This window comes from Hyla sarda, unplaced genomic scaffold, assembly GCF_029499605.1.
Source record: "Hyla sarda isolate aHylSar1 unplaced genomic scaffold, aHylSar1.hap1 scaffold_2642, whole genome shotgun sequence".
Taxonomy (NCBI): Eukaryota; Metazoa; Chordata; class Amphibia; order Anura; family Hylidae; genus Hyla; species Hyla sarda.
The window spans coordinates 1-26,713 of record NW_026609335.1 but is presented as its reverse complement, the minus strand read 5'-3'; the positions used below and the strand labels follow the sequence as shown (position 1 = coordinate 26,713).

Sequence of the window (26,713 nt, the reverse complement as noted above, 5' to 3'; positions counted from 1 at the left end):
GGCTGTCCCCAAACGGTATCAAACCAACACCCACGGGAAGCTGTAAGCATAGAGGACATGCCTGCACCCCATTGGACTTACCTGTGTGGGTTAAACCCGGGTTATTTGACAACCTATGGCGGTGATGGTTCTGCTCAGGCAGAGCAGTGCTGATGCTCCTCATAAAGCTGTCGCTGCTGTGAAGGTTCTAGGTGACATCACAAATCCCTATGGTTACATACACAACAAAGCTGGGTTGTTGTTGTTTACACTCTGCAAGGCCTGTGGAAGTGAGTGACATCATAGCACTGTAGTTCTGAGGGTTCTAGATGGATGCAACAATCTCCTGTTGCTTCTATGAAGGCCATAATAGACGACATCACCAAACAGCTCCATAGTCACATACACAGCAAAGGAGAGATGTTGTTTACACCTAGTGATGTCAGTGGTATTGAGTGACATCACAGCACAGTGCTAAGGCTCCTGGGCCTGGACACAGCAGCGGCTGCAATATCTCAACGGAGAATACGTTTATATATATGTGTGTGTGTGCGCGTATATATATATATATATATATATATATATATATATATATATATATATATATTTCTCCGCCGAAATCACTTTTAAACCCATTTCCACCTTTTTTTCCCTTCTCTTCCTCTTACTTTTTTTTCACGTTTTTTTACGTTTTTCTCCTTTTCGCCTCTTTTCTGGGCGTATTATTCTTCTTTTTCTTCTTTTTTTTCGTCTAATGCATACCCCATCAGTGCAGCAATGCTTATTCAATACCGCCAGCAGATGGAGACACTGGGGGATAATTTTCTAAGGATTTATACTGATTTTTCCTGTCTGAATTTGTCGCACAGAAAGTTGCAGGCCAAATATGTGTGACATTTCTGCGACTTTAGCTTCTAGAGCATTTTTACAACATTATACATAGGTGCTGAATACATAAAAAGCGACTGTTCAGCGACAGACAAGTTGCATCGGCTGAAAGTAGGCCAGAATGTCAGTCCATGTTGGAGCAGGTTTAGATACAGTCTAAAGTATAGATCTCAAAGTCTGTGCACAGAATTTAGCAAGGGCCTCGCACCTTCTGATGCATCAGGTAGGTGCACAATAGCATAGCCTAACCCTCTGTACTTTGGTCTATATTGATGCGGGACATAGACAGCCAGCTGATGACCAATCCATTAGTGCAATGGATGGCTGGAAGCATTTGTCTTTGCCTTTGCAATACCACAGAAGCAATGCATGGTCAATGTACAGCAATGACACACCTGTGTGAACAGCCAGGAGACCCCCCCCCCCCATGTTATGTTACATAGTTACATAGTTAGTACGGTCGAAAAAAGACATATGTCCATCAAGTTCAACCAGGGAATTAAGGGGTAGGGGTGTGGCGCGATATTGGGGAAGGGATGAGATTTTATATTTCTTCATAAGCATTAATCTTATTTTGTCAATTAGGAACATTCAGCACCCACCCGCTATCAAGGCAGCTGCATATCATGTCATGCCCTACCTGCACAGGTGTGCTGGCTACTCAAATGATCCAATTAAGGAGGCCATTTAGTCAGCAGCAGCAGAAGTCCTGTGCCTGGACGCTCCAACAGCGGCCAGACACAAGCAGAAGCAGAAGCAGCAGAAGCAGCAGCAGCACCACCTTTTGTTTTTTGGCTGCAGCAGCAGCAAGGCCCACAGGGCTGGCTAGCTGGCTAGCCAGCAAGCAGGTAGCAATGAAAGTAGGAATCTTTCTTTTTAACCCTGTAAGGGGGTGGTGCACTGTACCCGAAGATACTGCCATATCGGGTCAATGCATAGGGCGACGGAAGCAAGCTTCGAAATCGGCCCCCGTTCTCAAAAATCCATTTAATATATGGTCCCCAGATAGGGGACGTATCAGATATTAAACTGATAAGAACAGATACTACACTTGATCTTAGCCAAAAGGCCGAGAAGCGATAACCGTGAAAGGGGCGGGCCCAACAAGGTGCCCTTCATGGGCACTATCACTGCTTGCTGTCAGGGAGGCTGCCAGACAATTTTCCATGCACACTCTGGGCTGGGGGGCAGTCAACCACCAGTACACACAGCAGAACCTAAACCCATACCATTATTGCTAAGCAGCAAGACAGGGGCCCATTGCACTCCCACGGGGCCTTTTTAAATGCAATCCATAACCCGGATTTGCCAGGAACCCTTCTTACTCCTCCTACTTGCATGTGACACTGGGCTTAGGATCTGCATAGGAAACACACACACAAGCACACACCTACCTTTGTTGCCTGCAGATGCCTCCTTGGCTGTCCCCAAACGGTATCAAACCAACACCCACGGGAAGCTGTAAGCATAGAGGACATGCCTGCACCCCATTGGACTTACCTGTGTGGGTTAAACCCGGGTTATTTGACAACCTATGGCGGTGATGGTTCTGCTCAGGCAGAGCAGTGCTGATGCTCCTCATAAAGCTGTCGCTGCTGTGAAGGTTCTAGGTGACATCACAAATCCCTATGGTTACATACACAACAAAGCTGGGTTGTTGTTGTTTACACTCTGCAAGGCCTGTGGAAGTGAGTGACATCATAGCACTGTAGTTCTGAGGGTTCTAGATGGATGCAACAATCTCCTGTTGCTTCTATGAAGGCCATAATAGACGACATCACCAAACAGCTCCATAGTCACATACACAGCAAAGGAGAGATGTTGTTTACACCTAGTGATGTCAGTGGTATTGAGTGACATCACAGCACAGTGCTAAGGCTCCTGGGCCTGGACACAGCAGCGGCTGCAATATCTCAACGGAGAATACGTTTATATATATGTGTGTGTGTGCGCGTATATATATATATATATATATATATATATATATATATATATATTTCTCCGCCGAAATCACTTTTAAACCCATTTCCACCTTTTTTTCCCTTCTCTTCCTCTTACTTTTTTTTCACGTTTTTTTACGTTTTTCTCCTTTTCGCCTCTTTTCTGGGCGTATTATTCTTCTTTTTCTTCTTTTTTTTCGTCTAATGCATACCCCATCAGTGCAGCAATGCTTATTCAATACCGCCAGCAGATGGAGACACTGGGGGATAATTTTCTAAGGATTTATACTTATTTTTCCTGTCTGAATTTGTCGCACAGAAAGTTGCAGGCCAAATATGTGTGACATTTCTGCGACTTTAGCTTCTAGAGCATTTTTACAACATTATACATAGGTGCTGAATACATAAAAAGCGACTGTTCAGCGACAGACAAGTCGCATCGGCTGAAAGTAGGCCAGAATGTCAGTCCATGTTGGAGCAGGTTTAGATACAGTCTAAAGTATAGATCTCAAAGTCTGTGCACAGAATTTAGCAAGGGCCTCGCACCTTCTGATGCATCAGGTAGGTGCACAATAGCATAGCCTAACTCTCTGTACTTTGGTCTATATTGATGCGGGACATAGACAGCCAGCTGATGACCAATCCATTAGTGCAATGGATGGCTGGAAGCATTTGTCTTTGCCTTTGCAATACCACAGAAGCAATGCATGGTCAATGTACAGCAATGACACACCTGTGTGAACAGCCAGGAGACCCCCCCCCCCCCCCCATGTTATGTTACATAGTTACATAGTTAGTACGGTCGAAAAAAGACATATGTCCATCAAGTTCAACCAGGGAATTAAGGGGTAGGGGTGTGGCGCGATATTGGGGAAGGGATGAGATTTTATATTTCTTCATAAGCATTAATCTTATTTTGTCAATTAGGAACATTCAGCACCCACCCGCTATCAAGGCAGCTGCCTATCATGTCATGCCCTACCTGCACAGGTGTGCTGGCTACTCAAATGATCCAATTAAGGAGGCCATTTAGTCAGCAGCAGCAGAAGTCCTGTGCCTGGACGCTCCAACAGCGGCCAGACACAAGCAGAAGCAGAAGCAGCAGAAGCAGCAGCAGCACCACCTTTTGTTTTTTGGCTGCAGCAGCAGCAAGGCCCACAGGGCTGGCTAGCTGGCTAGCCAGCAAGCAGGTAGCAATGAAAGTAGGAATCTTTCTTTTTAACCCTGTAAGGGGGTGGTGCACTGTACCCGAAGATACTGCCATATCGGGTCAATGCATAGGGCGACGGAAGCAAGCTTCGAAATCGGCCCCCGTTCTCAAAAATCCATTTAATATATGGTCCCCAGATAGGGGACGTATCAGATATTAAACTGATAAGAACAGATTTAAAAAGTACATTTAAACGCATGTTAAGAACATAAAACCACTGTTTTTCCATTTTTGCCTTCTTCTTACCTGCTTTGATAAAAAAAAATCTGATTTTAGATTTGGTGCCCTCCCACCAGTGCAGCATAGGCTCGTGGGGTTTTCTTTGTGATTGCCAGCATTGGTAGGTCCGCACAAACTCCTCTTTTATCTCAGGGTCCTCTAGGAGTGTGGTGTTTAATCTCCAGAGGCCCCTTTTTGCTTTTTGCTCCCCCTCTAGCTCCAGGCCCACCAAGAGGAGCTTATGATCAGAGAAGATATTCTGCTCGAGCGTGCATTTCAGGGGTTTAAAAGCTCTAGAGGAAAAAATAAAATCGATTCTGCAGCTCACTCTTCCATTGGACCATGTGGCGCCCGGGTCCTCCGACAAGAGATCCTTCCAGCAATCTTTCAAATTAAAATCATCAATAAAATTTTTAAGCAGGTAAGAAGTGCGGTCTTTACGATTAATATCCCCACCCTGCCGGTGTTCCCCATCACGTATGCAGTTAAAATCACCTCCCACCAGCAGGGGGGAAGACCCAACACAAAACAGTGGTAAAATTTCAAATAGTTCTGCCCGCTCCTGTTTATCAGGAGGGGCATACACATTTAAAACACAAATTAAAAGTCCATTAAAATATAGATGAATTAAAAGAGCTCTGCCAGGCACAATCTCAGTTACTGTATGAATAGAAAAGGACTGGCCTCGGCAGAGCAGCCCAGCACCCACAGAACGACAGTCATTTGCAACGGACCATATGGATGGGCCCAGCTTCCAGTCTTCTTTTAAGTCTTTATAGTCCATTTTACTAGGGATTCCACATTCTTGTAGCAGGCAAAGGTCAAAGTCACATGTCTCTAGATAAGAAAATAAAGCAGCCCTGCGATCAGGGCTCTTCAAGGACCTCACATTGAGTGAGGCAATTTTTACAGGGATAGGCATAGTTTATGGAGAGTCCGTGCTTGGAGAATCAAAGTCAATAATAAGCTGCGTACCGTCATCCCCCGCCTGCGGGGTCATCAGCTCCTTGATGTTCTGAGGGTCGGAGCTTGAGATCGATGATGCCCCGACCCTGAGCTCGCTCTCGTCCGAACTACGGCACGCCGCTTTCCTTTGAATGTCTTCCTCTTCTTCTTCTCTTTGTCTTTTAAATGTCACACTGCTGTCCATATCCTCTGTGTTGCTCTCACTCGATGTAATCTCTGGCCCCCGGCTGATGGATCTGCGTCTTCTTTCATCTTTTGACGACTGGAACTGCTGCACAGGGGCCTGTGAGGCCTCTTTTCCGGAACCTTTGCCGCTACCTTGGGAAGTTTTCATCGCTTGTTCCCCAGCAAGCGTTGCTGAGGACTGTTGCTCCAACTTCCCCATCGATCGACGATGGCCAGTTTTACCCACCGGGTCCACTGCTGGCGGGGCAGCAAACCCTGGTTTGGCGCCACTTGTCTTCTTGGCCCTGTCCTGTATAGGCGGAGTAACAGGATCGGGCTCAGACCTGGCCACCTGGCTCCCCTTCCGGCGGGCTTTCACCGGGGCCTCTTCGTCCGGAGCAGGGCGACCCTGGGCCAAGCCAGTACCTGGCTTATGTTGCAATTTTGGGTCCACCTCTGCCCCCACCGAGGCCCGTCGGCTGCCACCCGCCACAGGTGAGCCCCCTTCAGAAGTTTTGGCGGGCTCTTGAGCCAGGTAGGAAGTCGATCGACGTCTTTCAATTTCCCGGGCAGTAAACTCGATCACCCGCCCGGGCTTCGTGGAATCCCCATGGCCTCCCCCTAGCACTACCACCGGTGGGCCCCCCGATGGAGCACCAGAGGTCTTGGGCCTGGACCCATGAGTACCTGCCATCTGGGGTTTGGGCATCTTAAAAAAGGACGTCTTTTGTCCTGTCCCCTCTTTGGGTGGGCCCAGCCTTGACCCACCCATCGTAGTTTTTGCTTTATGGGGACAGGAATTAAAATCGTGATTTTCCTCTCCGCAGAGGTTGCACCTTATCGTATGGCTACATCTTGAGGCTATGTGACCTTCTTGGCCACACCTATTGCAGCGAATCACACGCTCCGCGCCGCAGGTCTCCTGGGTGTGGCCAAACCTCAAGCAATTTCGGCAATACATAGGCATTTGAGGATAGAACAGGAAGCCCCGAACTCTCCCGATGGCAAAATTTGGGGGCGGATGGCAAAGACCCCCAATACCACCGGGATCCTTACGGAGCTTGACCCAGAACTTCCTCTTGCCGTTCCAGAACCGCACGGAGTTCAAGATTTTGTTTGCGAATCGCACCTCTTCGCAGTATCGTCGAAGAAAAGTGGCTATATCCTCCGTGGTCACATGAGGGCTGTGCATAGCCACCACCAACGGTATATGTTCCTCACCATAGAGGAGGAACTGGAACGAAAGACCGTCGAGTCGATCGTCCCTCTGGTCCGCACCAGACAAGGTTGCATAGATGTTATCGCAACACGCCGTGGCCGTGAAGGTGACGGTATACAGGCCACGGCTTTCCTGGTCATTTAGACACAGGATGTCCTCCCTATTGAGGCGGAAGTAGTCAAGAAGAATCACCTCCGCAATGAAGCGGAGGTTCTTCAACTGACGATGGCTCTCCGACACCTCTATGCGGATGGTATTTCGCATCGACATTTCCCCAGAGGGGAAAGCCCAGGAGAACGGCATCTTCCACACCCAGGGACTAAGCCCCTTCCCCAATAGCAGCAGGGGCTCGGAATCCCGCTATAAAAGCGGAACCCTTACCCAAGGCAGAGGTCGGGGGTACCCTAGGTGCTTCCGAAGCTACAGGTAACGCTCAACGTACCGAAAATGCCTTCTGAGACACAAGGTCCCAGAGACAGGGGGATCGCAACCCGTTGTCTGTGGACTAAGCCCGCTCCCCAATAGCAGCAAGGGGGTGAAGTCCCTCCGTAAGGAGAGACAATCCCCCAAGGCCGAGAAGCGGGGTACCACAGACACCTTCCGACCAGACCAAATGCAGATACTACACTTGATCTTAGCCAAAAGGCGGAGAAGCGATAACCGTGAAAGGGGCGGGCCCAACAAGGTGCCCTTCATGGGCACTATCACTGCTTGCTGTCAGGGAGGCTGCCAGACAATTTTCCATGCACACTCTGGGCTGGGGGGCAGTCAACCACCAGTACACACAGCAGAACCTAAACCCATACCATTATTGCTAAGCAGCAAGACAGGGGCCCATTGCACTCCCACGGGGCCTTTTTAAATGCAATCCATAACCCGGATTTGCCAGGAACCCTTCTTACTCCTCCTACTTGCATGTGACACTGGGCTTAGGATCTGCATAGGAAACACACACACAAGCACACACCTACCTTTGTTGCCTGCAGATGCCTCCTTGGCTGTCCCCAAACGGTATCAAACCAACACCCACGGGAAGCTGTAAGCATAGAGGACATGCCTGCACCCCATTGGACTTACCTGTGTGGGTTAAACCCGGGTTATTTGACAACCTATGGCGGTGATGGTTCTGCTCAGGCAGAGCAGTGCTGATGCTCCTCATAAAGCTGTCGCTGCTGTGAAGGTTCTAGGTGACATCACAAATCCCTATGGTTACATACACAACAAAGCTGGGTTGTTGTTGTTTACACTCTGCAAGGCCTGTGGAAGTGAGTGACATCATAGCACTGTAGTTCTGAGGGTTCTAGATGGATGCAACAATCTCCTGTTGCTTCTATGAAGGCCATAATAGACGACATCACCAAACAGCTCCATAGTCACATACACAGCAAAGGAGAGATGTTGTTTACACCTAGTGATGTCAGTGGTATTGAGTGACATCACAGCACAGTGCTAAGGCTCCTGGGCCTGGACACAGCAGCGGCTGCAATATCTCAACGGAGAATACGTTTATATATATGTGTGTGTGTGCGCGTATATATATATATATATATATATATATATATATATATATATATATATATTTCTCCGCCGAAATCACTTTTAAACCCATTTCCACCTTTTTTTCCCTTCTCTTCCTCTTACTTTTTTTTTACGTTTTTTTACGTTTTTCTCCTTTTCGCCTCTTTTCTGGGCGTATTATTCTTCTTTTTCTTCTTTTTTTTCGTCTAATGCATACCCCATCAGTGCAGCAATGCTTATTCAATACCGCCAGCAGATGGAGACACTGGGGGATAATTTTCTAAGGATTTATACTGATTTTTCCTGTCTGAATTTGTCGCACAGAAAGTTGCAGGCCAAATATGTGTGACATTTCTGCGACTTTAGCTTCTAGAGCATTTTTACAACATTATACATAGGTGCTGAATACATAAAAAGCGACTGTTCAGCGATAGACAAGTCGCATCGGCTGAAAGTAGGCCAGAATGTCAGTCCATGTTGGAGCAGGTTTAGATACAGTCTAAAGTATAGATCTCAAAGTCTGTGCACAGAATTTAGCAAGGGCCTCGCACCTTCTGATGCATCAGGTAGGTGCACAATAGCATAGCCTAACCCTCTGTACTTTGGTCTATATTGATGCGGGACATAGACAGCCAGCTGATGACCAATCCATTAGTGCAATGGATGGCTGGAAGCATTTGTCTTTGCCTTTGCAATACCACAGAAGCAATGCATGGTCAATGTACAGCAATGACACACCTGTGTGAACAACCAGGAGACCCCCCCCCCCCCATGTTATGTTACATAGTTACATAGTTAGTACGGTCGAAAAAAGACATATGTCCATCAAGTTCAACCAGGGAATTAAGGGGTAGGGGTGTGGCGCGATATTGGGGAAGGGATGAGATTTTATATTTCTTCATAAGCATTAATCTTATTTTGTCAATTAGGAACATTCAGCACCCACCCGCTATCAAGGCAGCTGCCTATCATGTCATGCCCTACCTGCACAGGTGTGCTGGCTACTCAAATGATCCAATTAAGGAGGCCATTTAGTCAGCAGCAGCAGAAGTCCTGTGCCTGGACGCTCCAACAGCGGCCAGACACAAGCAGAAGCAGAAGCAGCAGCAGCAGCACCACCTTTTGTTTTTTGGCTGCAGCAGCAGCAAGGCCCACAGGGCTGGCTAGCTGGCTAGCCAGCAAGCAGGTAGCAATGAAAGTAGGAATCTTTCTTTTTAACCCTGTAAGGGGGTGGTGCACTGTACCCGAAGATACTGCCATATCGGGTCAATGCATAGGGCGACGGAAGCAAGCTTCGAAATCGGCCCCCGTTCTCAAAAATCCATTTAATATATGGTCCCCAGATAGGGGACGTATCAGATATTAAACTGATAAGAACAGATTTTTTTTTTTTATCTAAAGCCGAGGAACGTGCTTTCGATTCACCCAAAGTGCAAGAAAAAGTGCAAACGTGTTACACTAAAAAAACGTGCACAAAGGATGCGGTCTATCGCAAGCCCTTCTCCGATAGGAGAGAGGCCCCCCAACAAACCTTACCCTTCGCCTCCGGACCAAAAGGTACCTGCGAGGTTCCAGGTTCGATGTCCCTTTTCGCCGAAGCTACTAGGAGACCACAAATGCTCCCGGCATCCCCCTTGGCGTTAGCCAAGGTATCTGCCCGCAGAGCCGATTACGGTAGGTACCCTGCGAAGCAGGAGTACCCGGGGTGTTTGCAGGGAGGTGCGGAACCTAATGGCCACACACACCTCCCCTAGACCGCCAGGAGGGACACCCAGAAGGGCTACCGCATCCTGACAAATCCTGTGAACACACAACACGCAAAAAGTGACACAGTGAGACAAAAAATAAATAAATAAGTGAATGTGTGCAGATATACTGCCCGGACATCCGGCCGGATCTATAAAAATTTCTCTGATCCTAGCCAGAAGGCCGGGAATCAAGAGGTGAGTGCCACAAGGTGAAGAGATTATGGTGCCCGTGCTTCAACTCAGTGAGCCTATTCTCCCAGTGAGTTTCGGCACCTCGGGGTCACCACTCCCCGAGGCACAAAAGTACCTCGGCTCTAGACCCTCTCAGCCTCATGGCGAGACCCGGAGGGAACAGGTCACATCGGGGCAGCCGTCGAGCTGATTCCTCAGAACCAGCCCCGGAAAGCCCTGGTACACCTGCATCCTCCATGCAGCACCCATCCCCACCAGCATGAAAACTGATAAGAACAGATACTACACTTGATCTTAGCCAAAAGGCCGAGAAGCGATAACCGTGAAAGGGGCGGGCCCAACAAGGTGCCCTTCATGGGCACTATCACTGCTTGCTGTCAGGGAGGCTGCCAGACAATTTTCCATGCACACTCTGGGCTGGGGGGCAGTCAACCACCAGTACACACAGCAGAACCTAAACCCATACCATTATTGCTAAGCAGCAAGACAGGGGCCCATTGCACTCCCACGGGGCCTTTTTAAATGCAATCCATAACCCGGATTTGCCAGGAACCCTTCTTACTCCTCCTACTTGCATGTGACACTGGGCTTAGGATCTGCATAGGAAACACACACACAAGCACACACCTACCTTTGTTGCCTGCAGATGCCTCCTTGGCTGTCCCCAAACGGTATCAAACCAACACCCACGGGAAGCTGTAAGCATAGAGGACATGCCTGCACCCCATTGGACTTACCTGTGTGGGTTAAACCCGGGTTATTTGACAACCTATGGCGGTGATGGTTCTGCTCAGGCAGAGCAGTGCTGATGCTCCTCATAAAGCTGTCGCTGCTGTGAAGGTTCTAGGTGACATCACAAATCCCTATGGTTACATACACAACAAAGCTGGGTTGTTGTTGTTTACACTCTGCAAGGCCTGTGGAAGTGAGTGACATCATAGCACTGTAGTTCTGAGGGTTCTAGATGGATGCAACAATCTCCTGTTGCTTCTATGAAGGCCATAATAGACGACATCACCAAACAGCTCCATAGTCACATACACAGCAAAGGAGAGATGTTGTTTACACCTAGTGATGTCAGTGGTATTGAGTGACATCACAGCACAGTGCTAAGGCTCCTGGGCCTGGACACAGCAGCGGCTGCAATATCTCAACGGAGAATACGTTTATATATATGTGTGTGTGTGCGCGTATATATATATATATATATATATATATATATATATATATATATATATATATATATTCTCCGCCGAAATCACTTTTAAACCCATTTCCACCTTTTTTTCCCTTCTCTTCCTCTTACTTTTTTTTCACGTTTTTTTACGTTTTTCTCCTTTTCGCCTCTTTTCTGGGCGTATTATTCTTCTTTTTCTTCTTTTTTTTCGTCTAATGCATACCCCATCAGTGCAGCAATGCTTATTCAATACCGCCAGCAGATGGAGACACTGGGGGATAATTTTCTAAGGATTTATACTGATTTTTCCTGTCTGAATTTGTCGCACAGAAAGTTGCAGGCCAAATATGTGTGACATTTCTGCGACTTTAGCTTCTAGAGCATTTTTACAACATTATACATAGGTGCTGAATACATAAAAAGCGACTGTTCAGCGACAGACAAGTCGCATCGGCTGAAAGTAGGCCAGAATGTCAGTCCATGTTGGAGCAGGTTTAGATACAGTCTAAAGTATAGATCTCAAAGTCTGTGCACAGAATTTAGCAAGGGCCTCGCACCTTCTGATGCATCAGGTAGGTGCACAATAGCATAGCCTAACCCTCTGTACTTTGGTCTATATTGATGCGGGACATAGACAGCCAGCTGATGACCAATCCATTAGTGCAATGGATGGCTGGAAGCATTTGTCTTTGCCTTTGCAATACCACAGAAGCAATGCATGGTCAATGTACAGCAATGACACACCTGTGTGAACAGCCAGGAGACCCCCCCCCCCCCCCCCCATGTTATGTTACATAGTTACATAGTTAGTACGGTCGAAAAAAGACATATGTCCATCAAGTTCAACCAGGGAATTAAGGGGTAGGGGTGTGGCGCGATATTGGGGAAGGGATGAGATTTTATATTTCTTCATAAGCATTAATCTTATTTTGTCAATTAGGAACATTCAGCACCCACCCGCTATCAAGGCAGCTGCCTATCATGTCATGCCCTACCTGCACAGGTGTGCTGGCTACTCAAATGATCCAATTAAGGAGGCCATTTAGTCAGCAGCAGCAGAAGTCCTGTGCCTGGACGCTCCAACAGCGGCCAGACACAAGCAGAAGCAGAAGCAGCAGCAGCACCACCTTTTGTTTTTTGGCTGCAGCAGCAGCAAGGCCCACAGGGCTGGCTAGCTGGCTAGCCAGCAAGCAGGTAGCAATGAAAGTAGGAATCTTTCTTTTTAACCCTGTAAGGGGGTGGTGCACTGTACCCGAAGATACTGCCATATCGGGTCAATGCATAGGGCGACGGAAGCAAGCTTCGAAATCGGCCCCCGTTCTCAAAAATCCATTTAATATATGGTCCCCAGATAGGGGACGTATCAGATATTAAACTGATAAGAACAGATACTACACTTGATCTTAGCCAAAAGGCCGAGAAGCGATAACCGTGAAAGGGGCGGGCCCAACAAGGTGCCCTTCATGGGCACTATCACTGCTTGCTGTCAGGGAGGCTGCCAGACAATTTTCCATGCACACTCTGGGCTGGGGGGCAGTCAACCACCAGTACACACAGCAGAACCTAAACCCATACCATTATTGCTAAGCAGCAAGACAGGGGCCCATTGCACTCCCACGGGGCCTTTTTAAATGCAATCCATAACCCGGATTTGCCAGGAACCCTTCTTACTCCTCCTACTTGCATGTGACACTGGGCTTAGGATCTGCATAGGAAACACACACACAAGCACACACCTACCTTTGTTGCCTGCAGATGCCTCCTTGGCTGTCCCCAAACGGTATCAAACCAACACCCACGGGAAGCTGTAAGCATAGAGGACATGCCTGCACCCCATTGGACTTACCTGTGTGGGTTAAACCCGGGTTATTTGACAACCTATGGCGGTGATGGTTCTGCTCAGGCAGAGCAGTGCTGATGCTCCTCATAAAGCTGTCGCTGCTGTGAAGGTTCTAGGTGACATCACAAATCCCTATGGTTACATACACAACAAAGCTGGGTTGTTGTTGTTTACACTCTGCAAGGCCTGTGGAAGTGAGTGACATCATAGCACTGTAGTTCTGAGGGTTCTAGATGGATGCAACAATCTCCTGTTGCTTCTATGAAGGCCATAATAGACGACATCACCAAACAGCTCCATAGTCACATACACAGCAAAGGAGAGATGTTGTTTACACCTAGTGATGTCAGTGGTATTGAGTGACATCACAGCACAGTGCTAAGGCTCCTGGGCCTGGACACAGCAGCGGCTGCAATATCTCAACGGAGAATACGTTTATATATATGTGTGTGTGTGCGCGTATATATATATATATATATATATATATTTCTCCGCCGAAATCACTTTTAAACCCATTTCCACCTTTTTTTCCCTTCTCTTCCTCTTACTTTTTTTTCACGTTTTTTTACGTTTTTCTCCTTTTCGCCTCTTTTCTGGGCGTATTATTCTTCTTTTTCTTCTTTTTTTTCGTCTAATGCATACCCCATCAGTGCAGCAATGCTTATTCAATACCGCCAGCAGATGGAGACACTGGGGGATAATTTTCTAAGGATTTATACTGATTTTTCCTGTCTGAATTTGTCGCACAGAAAGTTGCAGGCCAAATATGTGTGACATTTCTGCGACTTTAGCTTCTAGAGCATTTTTACAACATTATACATAGGTGCTGAATACATAAAAAGCGACTGTTCAGCGACAGACAAGTCGCATCGGCTGAAAGTAGGCCAGAATGTCAGTCCATGTTGGAGCAGGTTTAGATACAGTCTAAAGTATAGATCTCAAAGTCTGTGCACAGAATTTAGCAAGGGCCTCGCACCTTCTGATGCATCAGGTAGGTGCACAATAGCATAGCCTAACCCTCTGTACTTTGGTCTATATTGATGCGGGACATAGACAGCCAGCTGATGACCAATCCATTAGTGCAATGGATGGCTGGAAGCATTTGTCTTTGCCTTTGCAATACCACAGAAGCAATGCATGGTCAATGTACAGCAATGACACACCTGTGTGAACAGCCAGGAGACCCCCCCCCCCCCCCCCATGTTATGTTACATAGTTACATAGTTAGTACGGTCGAAAAAAGACATATGTCCATCAAGTTCAACCAGGGAATTAAGGGGTAGGGGTGTGGCGCGAAAGTTGCAGGCCAAATATGTGTGACATTTCTGCGACTTTAGCTTCTAGAGCATTTTTACAACATTATACATAGGTGCTGAATACATAAAAAGCGACTGTTCAGCGACAGACAAGTCGCATCGGCTGAAAGTAGGCCAGAATGTCAGTCCATGTTGGAGCAGGTTTAGATACAGTCTAAAGTATAGATCTCAAAGTCTGTGCACAGAATTTAGCAAGGGCCTCGCACCTTCTGATGCATCAGGTAGGTGCACAATAGCATAGCCTAACCCTCTGTACTTTGGTCTATATTGATGCGGGACATAGACAGCCAGCTGATGACCAATCCATTAGTGCAATGGATGGCTGGAAGCATTTGTCTTTGCCTTTGCAATACCACAGAAGCAATGCATGGTCAATGTACAGCAATGACACACCTGTGTGAACAGCCAGGAGACACCCCCCCCCCCCCCATGTTATGTTACATAGTTACATAGTTAGTACGGTCGAAAAAAGACATATGTCCATCAAGTTCAACCAGGGAATTAAGGGGTAGGGGTGTGGCGCGATATTGGGGAAGGGATGAGATTTTATATTTCTTCATAAGCATTAATCTTATTTTGTCAATTAGGAACATTCAGCACCCACCCGCTATCAAGGCAGCTGCCTATCATGTCATGCCCTACCTGCACAGGTGTGCTGGCTACTCAAATGATCCAATTAAGGAGGCCATTTAGTCAGCAGCAGCAGAAGTCCTGTGCCTGGACGCTCCAACAGCGGCCAGACACAAGCAGAAGCAGAAGCAGCAGAAGCAGCAGCAGCACCACCTTTTGTTTTTTGGCTGCAGCAGCAGCAAATCCCACAGGGCTGGCTAGCTGGCTAGCCAGCAAGCAGGTAGCAATGAAAGTAGGAATCTTTCTTTTTAACCCTGTAAGGGGGTGGTGCACTGTACCCGAAGATACTGCCATATCGGGTCAATGCATAGGGCGACGGAAGCAAGCTTCGAAATCGGCCCCCGTTCTCAAAAATCCATTTAATATATGGTCCCCAGATAGGGGACGTATCAGATATTAAACTGATAAGAACAGATTTTTTTTTTTTTTTTTTTTTTTTTTTCCTCAGTTACAGACTATTGTTCAAGCGATCATCAGGTCACCTACCAAAACTCATCACTTCTAAACAAAGTCTGAAAAAACATCATGCGGAAAAATATCTCAATAAGAAAACTATAAGAGAAGCACAAATTCAAAACCTTGATCAGGATACTTACAACTTTCTCCATTCCTTGTATCTCCAAATCTTTTCAGCCTCTTCCTCTCCCATTCTCTTCTTGTCAAATAGAAAAATAATAAACAACCTTCCAAAAAAAAGTCTCTTCAACTCCCTTGGAGAAATACACACATTTTTAAAAACAAGCAGGTTTCTAGAATCCCATAAAACTTCTTTAAAAACAGAAAATACAATCCAGCTTTCACGTGTGTCCTCTCTCCTGCTAAAATCCTGACCAATAAAAATCTTCTCAAAATTAAAATCAACATATCCCGTGATTGCAGAAAAAAACCTCTGTAGAAGCATAAAAAATTCTCTTGCATAAAAACAGTTCCAAAATAAGTGCACTGTATCCTCCCTGCCTCCACAACCCTCTCTTGGACATTTCTCGCTCACTCTTATTCCTCGTCCATTCAGGAAAGCTCTGGTTGGGAGGCAGCCATGAAAAGTCATCCAGTTTACATCTCTCTGTCTATTGGATAATCCTCTAACATTAAAAAAATTCCAGATCTTCATAGACTGAGCAGTAGTGCAGAATGGTACTTCATATAATCTCTCATTTTTTCTTATTTCATTTTCAATTTTCTTTTTCTCAGGTTTTCCCAGGGAACTCACACCAAATTGATCACTGAAAGACCTGAGAACCACATAGAAGGTAGGTATAACTTGCGCTATTGGTCTCCTCAGATCCTTCTCACACCAGCCCCATTTGGAAAACAACCATCCTGCCAAATACCTGCTCATGTCTGCCACCCAATTATTGCACTGAGACACTTTATAAATTAAAAGAAAGTAATGAGTCTTTAAAAACAGATTAATATCCGGGAAATTATATCCGCCTTTCTTCACGCTCTTCATCACTTCCTCCCTCTTCATCTTTTCCATCTTTGAACCCCAGAAAAAAATAAACAACTTCCTTGTCATCCTTCTGGTCCATAATTTGCCGGGTGGGAAAACCATTGCAGTATATAATAGTAGTGGCAAAATTACTGCCTTTAAAATCAGAACTTTACCTTTAAGGGACAAGTTTCTCAATTTCCAAAAAGATAATTTCTTCTCTATCTTCTCCTCCAACTTCTCATAACTTTTCCCTCCTTTTAGATTTTTTTCAAAAACAACCCCTAACACTTCAATATCTTCCTTCTCATCCACGCCATCCACCACCACTTTTCCTTGCTTTCCAAAATTACTCAATTGGCACTTCCCCCAATTGACTTTCATACCAGCAATACAACAAAAAATCTTTACATGCAAATTCACTCTATTAAGATCAGCTTGGGAAGTGCAAGTAAAAACCACATCATCCATGTAACTTAAAACCTTCAAATTCCTTCCATTACTTCCCGGGATAAAAACACCACTCACACATTTGTCCTTCTGTACATTTTTGAGCAAGGCCTCAATGACACAAATGAATAAAATTGGGGAGAGTGGGCATCCCTGTCGTACTCCTGATAAAATATTAAAACCCGGCCCCACATGTCCATTGACTAAAATCTGACTTGTTGCCCCATAATAAAAACTTTTAATCACAAACAGTAGCTTCTCAGGAATACCCATATGCTTTAAAACCATAAACATAAAATCATGAGCAACTCTGTCATAAGCTTTTTCAAAATCAATGGATTCCACAAAAAGTGCATTCTTATTAAAATTACTATAATAAATAGAGTCTCTTAAAACTAATAAATTATCAGTTATTCTCCTATTTGGCACTGCACAAACTTGGTATTCTCCAACAAGGTGCTCAACTATGTCACTCATCCTGTTCGCCACAATCTTTGCAATGATCTTATAATCTGTATTCAATAATGTGATCGGCCTCCAGTTTTTCAAATCTCTTTCATCACCTTTCTTATGTATCAAGGTAATAACTCCTTTCTTCATAGACTCCGCTAAAATACCTGAGTTAAAAACATATTGCACCACCCGTGTAAAATCTTGCTTTAAAATATGCCAAAAAACTGAATAAAACTCAAAGGGGAGGCCATCACAGCCCGGTGTCTTCCCTTTCGCTGTCTTGTCCAGAGCCTGCTTGATCTCCCCTTCACAAACTTCCTCAATTAAAAATGCACTTTTTCCTTCAGGGACATTATTCTCTAAAATATTACAATAATCATTCATCTCCGTCTCACTGGCTCTGCTCTTATTACTAAAAAGTGTTTCATAAAATCTGCCAATCTCCTTCACCATCTCATCACCAACAACTTCCCCTGTAGGAGTTAAAACAGACTTAAAAACACCCCTAGCATTAAAACATTTTTTAAAGAAATATCTTGTACATTGTTCATTTTCCTCCAAATGTTGAACTTTGGATTTAAAAACAATATTTCTACCTCTTTCCAACAACCTGTTCTTCATCTCAATTTTCACCTTCTCAATTTCCTCCTCCACCTCCACACCAACATGTTTAAACTTAAAGAGAGTTTCTAAACGTGAGATAAGCCTTTCATAACCCCTCCTCTTTTCTTGTGCCCTCCTTATGCAAATGAACTTAAAATACTTAGCAAACTCACTTTTTGCCCAATCCCACCAAGCTAAAACATTACTAAAAACAGATTGTTTAGAAGTACAAGATAAAAAAAAATCTTTAAAACCGGCCATTACTTCTTCATCTTCTAATAGACTTACATTTAATTTCCAGAGCCCTCTACCAAAATGAAAGGACTCTGCAATACTTATTTCTGCCGACACCATCTTATGATCTGAGAAAGTTGACATCATTTGATTGCACCGGACCACCTTAATCCCCTCAGAGACAAGAATGTAATCAATCCGGGATTTACAGCGGCCACTATCTGATATATAGGTGTATCTTTCATCAGTGCTAACCATCAGTCCAACATCAGAATAATGTAAGTCTTGAATAATTTGGTTTAAAACATTTGAAGTAATATCAGTTCTAACCTTAGCAGAGCTCTCACGATCATTGACGGATCTAATGCAGTTAAAATCACCAACAATAATAGTACCATCACGACCAGGAATAAAAAGTTTAAGAGACTCTAAAAATAACACACGTGCCTGTTTTTCTGCTGGCGCATATACATTAAAAACTCTCATTCTCTGGCCTAAAAACTCAAAATTTAAAACCATACAACGACCTGGTACTAAAACTTGGCAATTTAAAACTTTAATGTCCCTGTTACACAATAAAATCCCCACACCTTCATTTTTATTCTCTGTGCATGTAGACCAAAAAGACTGCCCTCTCTTCCATTCATCTACATAAGGTGCAGACTTAATTGCACACTCCTGTAAACAAAATATATCTCCCTTCACATTCTCCAAAAAATCAAAAACTGCTGCTCTTCTGATGGTTGTTCCTATACTCCGAACATTAAGAGTAGCCACAACCAATGCCATTAAAAAGGAAAGAAGGCAATCCATTTTCTTAACATCCATTTTAACTAGAAGTTAGTATTCTGACCTTCAACCTTCCTTAGCAGCATCCCATAGCAATCAGGCGACCCCACTTGAGAGTCCCTGTCCATCATTTTCTCACCTCCATACACAGGATCCGTCTGATCCCCTGACCAACTCCCTTTCTTACACCTTTTACTTTTACCTTGAAAGCCTCCATTTGCATCTTCATCTTCCCCCTCCTCCTCCTCCTTCTCCTCCTCTTCAGATGTTACATTCTCCTCCCCACTAATCACCCTCTGCCCAGGTGTTAGGGATCTCTCACTCTCATTCTCCTGAAACTCCATCCCCTCCTCCTCCCCCACCACTGGGTTTGGGCATTCAAAATCCTCAATTGTTTCTTCACATGGGGGAACCTCCCTACACACAGTCTCCACACTCTCCACCACTTTCTCTTTTTTCCCTTTACGTGCTTTCTTCTTACTGACCTCAGTAAACTCTTCACCAACACCAGTCTCCTCACAATGCACACCAGTGGAGTCACCCTCCTCCCCTTTTCCAGATTTTTCCTGAGTATTCATGTGCTGCACTGTCACACCTGCTGCACTCCCTTTTACAGAGTTCTCGTCAATCACCTGAGTCACCTCAGCATTCACACCAAAAACACGTGGAAATGGCCTTTCTCCTCTTTCCTCTCTTCTATTTCCTGCTGCGTCAGCATAGCTCATTTTCTTTCTATACCATAAACTGCATCCTCTAGCCAAATGCTCCTCACTACCACAGATATCACACGTTTTCTTCTCAGTACATTCACCCGAGTTGTGACCTGATTTCCCACAATTCCTGCAGCATACTCCTTGCTCAGGGCAAGACTCCTGTACATGTCCATAAGCGTGACAACGTCTACAGTACTGCAACTGTCCTTCATAAAAACAAAAACCTCTTTCTCCTCCAATAGAAAATACCTGTGGTATACTCTTCCTTCCCTCTTCCATTCCTTCGTCCTTTTTAAATTTTACAACAAATTTCCTTTTACAATTAAAGTACCCATGTCTGTTCTTGAGTCTTCCAAGAAATTTAACTTCATCACAATATCGGTACAAAAAATTGGTCACCATCTCATCCGAAACCTTCGGGTTGTACATATGGACTATAACAACCTTAGACATATTCATGAATAATGGCTCCACTTTCACCTTACTCATTATAGCTGGCTCATTCCTCCTCTTCATCACTTCTAAGTCCATGTAGACCCTCTGGCAAACCTCAGAATCATAAAAGGTTATATCGTAAATCCCTTGCCTAGGGAAGTCTTGCATAGCGATTACATGCCATACCTGAAGGTACTGGAGCTTGCGAAGAATCTCCAGCACAACTTGATCCAATCCAATCGTCCCCCGGTGTTCGCCAGGAACGTAAATCCGCACCGTATCCTCGAGTCCTCGAGTCCTCTCTCCGCTCATTTTTGCAGGTTAAGATACCCACTATCGCAACCCAGTAACAATCCAGGGCCCCCCGCAAAAGAGGGCCCCGATCACCACCCCTTCCGACTCCTACCCTGCCCGGTAAACCGCACAGGATCGAAGCCAAAAGGCCGAGAAGCGATAACCGTGAAAGGGGCGGGCCCAACAAGGTGCCCTTCATGGGCACTATCACTGCTTGCTGTCAGGGAGGCTGCCAGACAATTTTCCATGCACACTCTGGGCTGGGGGGCAGTCAACCACCAGTACACACAGCAGAACCTAAACCCATACCATTATTGCTAAGCAGCAAGACAGGGGCCCATTGCACTCCCACGGGGCCTTTTTAAATGCAATCCATAACCCGGATTTGCCAGGAACCCTTCTTACTCCTCCTACTTGCATGTGACACTGGGCTTAGGATCTGCATAGGAAACACACACACAAGCACACACCTACCTTTGTTGCCTGCAGATGCCTCCTTGGCTGTCCCCAAACGGTATCAAACCAACACCCACGGGAAGCTGTAAGCATAGAGGACATGCCTGCACCCCATTGGACTTACCTGTGTGGGTTAAACCCGGGTTATTTGACAACCTATGGCGGTGATGGTTCTGCTCAGGCAGAGCAGTGCTGATGCTCCTCATAAAGCTGTCGCTGCTGTGAAGGTTCTAGGTGACATCACAAATCCCTATGGTTACATACACAACAAAGCTGGGTTGTTGTTGTTTACACTCTGCAAGGCCTGTGGAAGTGAGTGACATCATAGCACTGTAGTTCTGAGGGTTCTAGATGGATGCAACAATCTCCTGTTGCTTCTATGAAGGCCATAATAGACGACATCACCAAACAGCTCCATAGTCACATACACAGCAAAGGAGAGATGTTGTTTACACCTAGTGATGTCAGTGGTATTGAGTGACATCACAGCACAGTGCTAAGGCTCCTGGGCCTGGACACAGCAGCGGCTGCAATATCTCAACGGAGAATACGTTTATATATATGTGTGTGTGTGCGCGTATATATATATATATATATATATATATATATATATATATATATATATTTCTCCGCCAAAATCACTTTTAAACCCATTTCCACCTTTTTTTCCCTTCTCTTCCTCTTACTTTTTTTCACGTTTTTTTACGTTTTTCTCCTTTTCGCCTCTTTTCTGGGCGTATTATTCTTCTTTTTCTTCTTTTTTTTCGTCTAATGCATACCCCATCAGTGCAGCAATGCTTATTCAATACCGCCAGCAGATGGAGACACTGGGGGATAATTTTCTAAGGATTTATACTGATTTTTCCTGTCTGAATTTGTCGCACAGAAAGTTGCAGGCCAAATATGTGTGACATTTCTGCGACTTTAGCTTCTAGAGCATTTTTACAACATTATACATAGGTGCTGAATACATAAAAAGCGACTGTTCAGCGACAGACAAGTCGCATCGGCTGAAAGTAGGCCAGAATGTCAGTCCATGTTGGAGCAGGTTTAGATACAGTCTAAAGTATAGATCTCAAAGTCTGTGCACAGAATTTAGCAAGGGCCTCGCACCTTCTGATGCATCAGGTAGGTGCACAATAGCATAGCCTAACCCTCTGTACTTTGGTCTATATTGATGCGGGACATAGACAGCCAGCTGATGACCAATCCATTAGTGCAATGGATGGCTGGAAGCATTTGTCTTTGCCTTTGCAATACCACAGAAGCAATGCATGGTCAATGTACAGCAATGACACACCTGTGTGAACAGCCAGGAGACCCCCCCCCCCCCATGTTATGTTACATAGTTACATAGTTAGTACGGTCGAAAAAAGACATATGTCCATCAAGTTCAACCAGGGAATTAAGGGGTAGGGGTGTGGCGCGATATTGGGGAAGGGATGAGATTTTATATTTCTTCATAAGCATTAATCTTATTTTGTCAATTAGGAACATTCAGCACCCACCCGCTATCAAGGCAGCTGCCTATCATGTCATGCCCTACCTGCACAGGTGTGCTGGCTACTCAAATGATCCAATTAAGGAGGCCATTTAGTCAGCAGCAGCAGAAGTCCTGTGCCTGGACGCTCCAACAGCGGCCAGACACAAGCAGAAGCAGAAGCAGCAGAAGCAGCAGCAGCACCACCTTTTGTTTTTTGGCTGCAGCAGCAGCAAGGCCCACAGGGCTGGCTAGCTGGCTAGCCAGCAAGCAGGTAGCAATGAAAGTAGGAATCTTTCTTTTTAACCCTGTAAGGGGGTGGTGCACTGTACCCGAAGATACTGCCATATCGGGTCAATGCATAGGGCGACGGAAGCAAGCTTCGAAATCGGCCCCCGTTCTCAAAAATCCATTTAATATATGGTCCCCAGATAGGGGACGTATCAGATATTAAACTGATAAGAACAGATTTTTTTTTTTAACTTGACTACCCTTACGGGGGCAACTTTATTAAAAATTAAATAATGTTAACAAAATTGTGCAAATATGTCAATAAATACAGTTACATATAAATAACATATTTACAACATATTAAAACATAAAATGGGCACTTGGTGGCTTTACAAGATAGAATTCCATTCTTTTAAAAAACATTTTCTAGATAAAAGCGGAAATCTCTTCTTGTCTAAAAGATAGTACTGGTACATTTCATAAAAACAGATAGATAAAATGTCCTTCACAGATAAAACCTCATGCTTGAACAATAAAATATTCCTGGCCTTCCACAGAGCTGCCTTCACACAGTTTATGATCTTCCATGCAATAGTCTCTTGCGTCCGTGTTGGGCATTCCAGGCAACCATAAAAAACCACTGCAATATTTAAGTCTTTTAGTCCAGTTATCCTTTTTACCAGAGGGAGTATCTTTGTCCATATTTTCTGCGAGTAAAAACAAGTCCATATTAGATGGTGCACGGTCTCCTCTTGTCGGCATCCCTCCCTCGGGCAGGTTGCAGAGTTGGATAATCCTCTTCGGTGCTGGAATGCCCGGCATGGAAGACACTCGTGTGCGCAGCTCCAGGCCAGGTCCTTCTGTGAATTAAAAAGATAATTAATACTCAACATCTTCCAAATCTGTATACACTTCTGTTCGTTAAAATTTTTGATGGGAGTCACGGTACTGGTTTCTTTTATTTCCTTTAGTAGTTTTTTGCTATTGCACAGATCCTGAACACTTTTACCTTTAAAATTATATAAGTTTAAAATTTTTCCTAAAATCATGTATTGAGGGGGTAAAATCAAAGAATAAGGGCAACTTAAAACTGTAGAAAACCAGCCGTTCCTCCGCATAAAATAACCAGTATTAAAACGAACAAAATAAGACCAGTAGCTATCTTTAAAAACAGTAGTAAAACACATGCTAAAAAACTTTATTAAAAGGAAAGCTTTAAAATCTGGAAAATCCTTACCGCCCCTGGAGTTCGGTTTTATCACAATTTGTCTCTTTAATTTTTCGCTCTTAGAACTCCAAAAGAAAGTAAAACAAGCTTTTGTTATTTTCTTTAGAACCATTTCGGGGGGTGGGAAAACCAGACTTAAATACAATAAAATAGGTAAAAGCACCATTTTTGTAATTAAAACCTTCCCTTCCATTGTAAGTTCTCGCATGTTCCACATACATATTTTCTTATTTATTTTTTGAGCCACCAAGTCCCAGCTATTAAAACCATTATTAGACTCGTCAAAGGAGACACCTAAAATCTGCACCGACTCAGACACAGGGACGGGCACATCATACAAAGGCATTCCGCCTATGTTTAAAATGTTACTTTTGTTAAAATTGACTTTAAAACCGGAGGCACAATTAAAATATTGAATCTGTTTTAGCGTCTTCTGAAGCGATGGGGTGTCCCTGCAAAACACCGCAACATCGTCCATGTACCCCACTACCTTCGCCTCTAGTCCCCCTCCTCCTGGCAGGGGGACTCCATGGATCTGCTTATCCTTTCGTATTGTACATAAAAGAGGCTCTATTGCGCAAATGAAGAGTAGTGGGGACAAGGGACACCCCTGCTTCACTCCGGAATTTAAAATCACGCCCTGTGTCTTAAAACCATTTACTAAAATTTTACTAGTACAGTTATCATAAAAAGCTCTAAGAGACAATAAAAAGCCATCAGGTATACCCATTTTCTCTAAAACCTTAAAAAGATAAAAATGTGACACCCTGTCGAAAGCTTTTTCAAAATCTATGGATAAAACCGCCAGCTTTCCTTTTCTTAATTTGGTGTCGCTAATTACATCCTTTAAAAGGTTTAGGTTCTCCCATAAACTCCTCCCAGGCACCCCACAGACTTGGTTTGTATGAATTATTTTATGGATTACGTTCTTTAAGCGGTTAGCACACAGTTTCGCCATTATTTTATAGTCGCAGTTCAGAAGGGTGATTGGTCTCCAGTTTTTGAGTTCCGACCGGTCTCCCTTTTTGAATAGCAGGGAGACATCACCCTTCTTCCATGAGCCTGGGAGGATTTTAGACTTAAAGACTTCCGTAAAAAGGGAGAACAAATCTTCTTTTAAAATACCATAAAAAGTAACATAAAATTCAATGGGTATACCATCCGGCCCAGGCACTTTACCTGTTTTAAAACTCTTGACGGTCTCTAAAATCTCCTGCTCTGAAATATTCTGCAATAAAAAAGACTGTGAGACAGGATCTAAAAAATTGGTGATCTCCTTTAACGAGTCATTCATAAAACATTCATCAATGTGTTTTACATTAAAAAGATCCGCATAAAACTCTTGCACCTTTTTTAAAATACCCTGTACATCATTCACTCCTTCAATGTTTTCTATTAACCTTCTATTTTCATGTATTTTCTTAAAAAAATACCTGGAGCAGGTCTCGTTTTCCTCAAGATGCTGTATTCGAGACCTAAAGATAATTTCTTTTCCTTTCTGCTCCAGGCACTTAGTTATTTCTTTTTTAAGATCATGTACCTCCTTCTCCACCTCCATCCCATGTGCTCTGAATTTGTACAGGGTTTGCAGACGAGTATTTAGGATATTATAAAATTCACGTTTTTCTTTAGCTTTCCTAACCCCAACACGGATAAAAAATTCTTTTATTTTTAGTTTCATTTTTTCCCACCAGATACTGGTGGGAGTGTTGGGGTCTTTTACTCGTCTGCATTCCTTGTAAAAGGTGATAAAATCTGATAAAACCTGCGGATCTTCTAAAAGGGACACGTTTAACTTCCAGGCATTCCTACCAGTTCTCCTTTTAAAATCACTTTTAACTTTAAAATACAATCATTTATGGTCAGAAAAAACATTGGTAAAAAGATCACAGTTAAAAGGCAGTACTTGATAAGAACAAAAAATAAAATCTATCCTGGAGCTACAGCTTGCATTGCTCCAGGTAACACCGTCTTCCTCTGGTACGTTAAAATTACATTTTTTAAAAACATCAGTGAGATTAAAATCTAAAATCAAGTTTTTTAACATAAAAGACGTCTTGTCATAGTTCCTACTCACTGCGTTCAAAAAACGGCGTTCTCCCCTTAAAATACAATTAAAATCACCTGATAAAACAAGAGGACTAGAATTGTTAATAAAAAGGGGTAAAATCTCCAACATTTTTATTCTTTAATTCTTATCAGGAGAACCATAAAAATTTAAAAACTGCCATTTAATACCATTAATAAAAGCGTTGACCAATAAAATTCTGCCTGGTAAAATTTCGTTAAAACTCTCAATTAAAACGTTCCCTTTAAAAAGTATGGCGACCCCTGCTGATCTGGACTCATTTGATCCAGACCAGACTGATGGACCGTGCACCCAATCATCTTCATATTCTTTATAATTTAATCTGTGCGGGATGCCACATTCCTGCAGGAAAAGGACGGAAGCAGCAAAAACCGACAAGTAATTAAATAGGGCAACCCTTCTTACTCTGGCGCTCACACTTCTCACGTTCAAGGACAGACCGGACAACTCAGCCATGGGAATGTACAAGAAAACGTCTTACACCTCTGATTCCCCCTCCGAAGCCTCATACCCCCCAAAATCTGACTCAACTGTACGCATAGAGGAAGCAGGAGAGGAGGCACCATCACTCAGCCGACCCCCCTCCTCCATCATGATTGAGGCATAGTTGTTCTCGGGCATCCTGGCAATCAGGGCTCCAGACTCATTGGGTTCTTCCACCTCTTGCCCCTCCATAGGGGTCGGGTGTTCACTTAGTTCCGTCTCTGGTACCTCAGAGACGGTCACCCCTGAAACCTCCTCCTGGCAGGGAGGAGGGGGGGTATCCCCTATGGGGACCTGTGGAGGAACGTCACTTGGGTTCCCTGCATCCGCAGGTAC

General features: G+C 44.4%; 4 non-coding genes and 3 pseudogenes across 4 annotated transcripts; all 7 read right to left on the bottom strand.

The window, feature by feature from the left end:
* Nucleotides 1-1,757: 1,757 nt before the first annotated feature.
* LOC130324396 (U2 spliceosomal RNA) lies at nt 1,758-1,948 on the bottom strand. Its single transcript, XR_008869401.1, has one exon. It is a non-coding gene; the product is annotated as a U2 spliceosomal RNA (small nuclear RNA).
* A 2,091-nt stretch (nt 1,949-4,039) lies between these two features.
* On the bottom strand, nt 4,040-4,229 carry LOC130324398 (U2 spliceosomal RNA). The gene has a single exon (XR_008869403.1). It is a non-coding gene; the product is annotated as a U2 spliceosomal RNA (small nuclear RNA).
* A 5,103-nt stretch (nt 4,230-9,332) lies between these two features.
* Nucleotides 9,333-9,517, bottom strand: LOC130324390 (U2 spliceosomal RNA). Its single transcript, XR_008869400.1, has one exon. It is a non-coding gene; the product is annotated as a U2 spliceosomal RNA (small nuclear RNA).
* Nucleotides 9,518-10,202: 685 nt separating this feature from the next.
* On the bottom strand, nt 10,203-10,362 carry LOC130324394 (U2 spliceosomal RNA; annotated as a pseudogene).
* A 2,095-nt stretch (nt 10,363-12,457) lies between these two features.
* On the bottom strand, nt 12,458-12,648 carry LOC130324389 (U2 spliceosomal RNA). Its single transcript, XR_008869399.1, has one exon. It is a non-coding gene; the product is annotated as a U2 spliceosomal RNA (small nuclear RNA).
* Nucleotides 12,649-15,269: 2,621 nt separating this feature from the next.
* On the bottom strand, nt 15,270-15,478 carry LOC130324393 (U2 spliceosomal RNA; annotated as a pseudogene).
* A 7,184-nt stretch (nt 15,479-22,662) lies between these two features.
* LOC130324391 (U2 spliceosomal RNA) lies at nt 22,663-22,867 on the bottom strand (annotated as a pseudogene).
* Between the last annotated feature and the right edge of the window lie 3,846 nt (nt 22,868-26,713).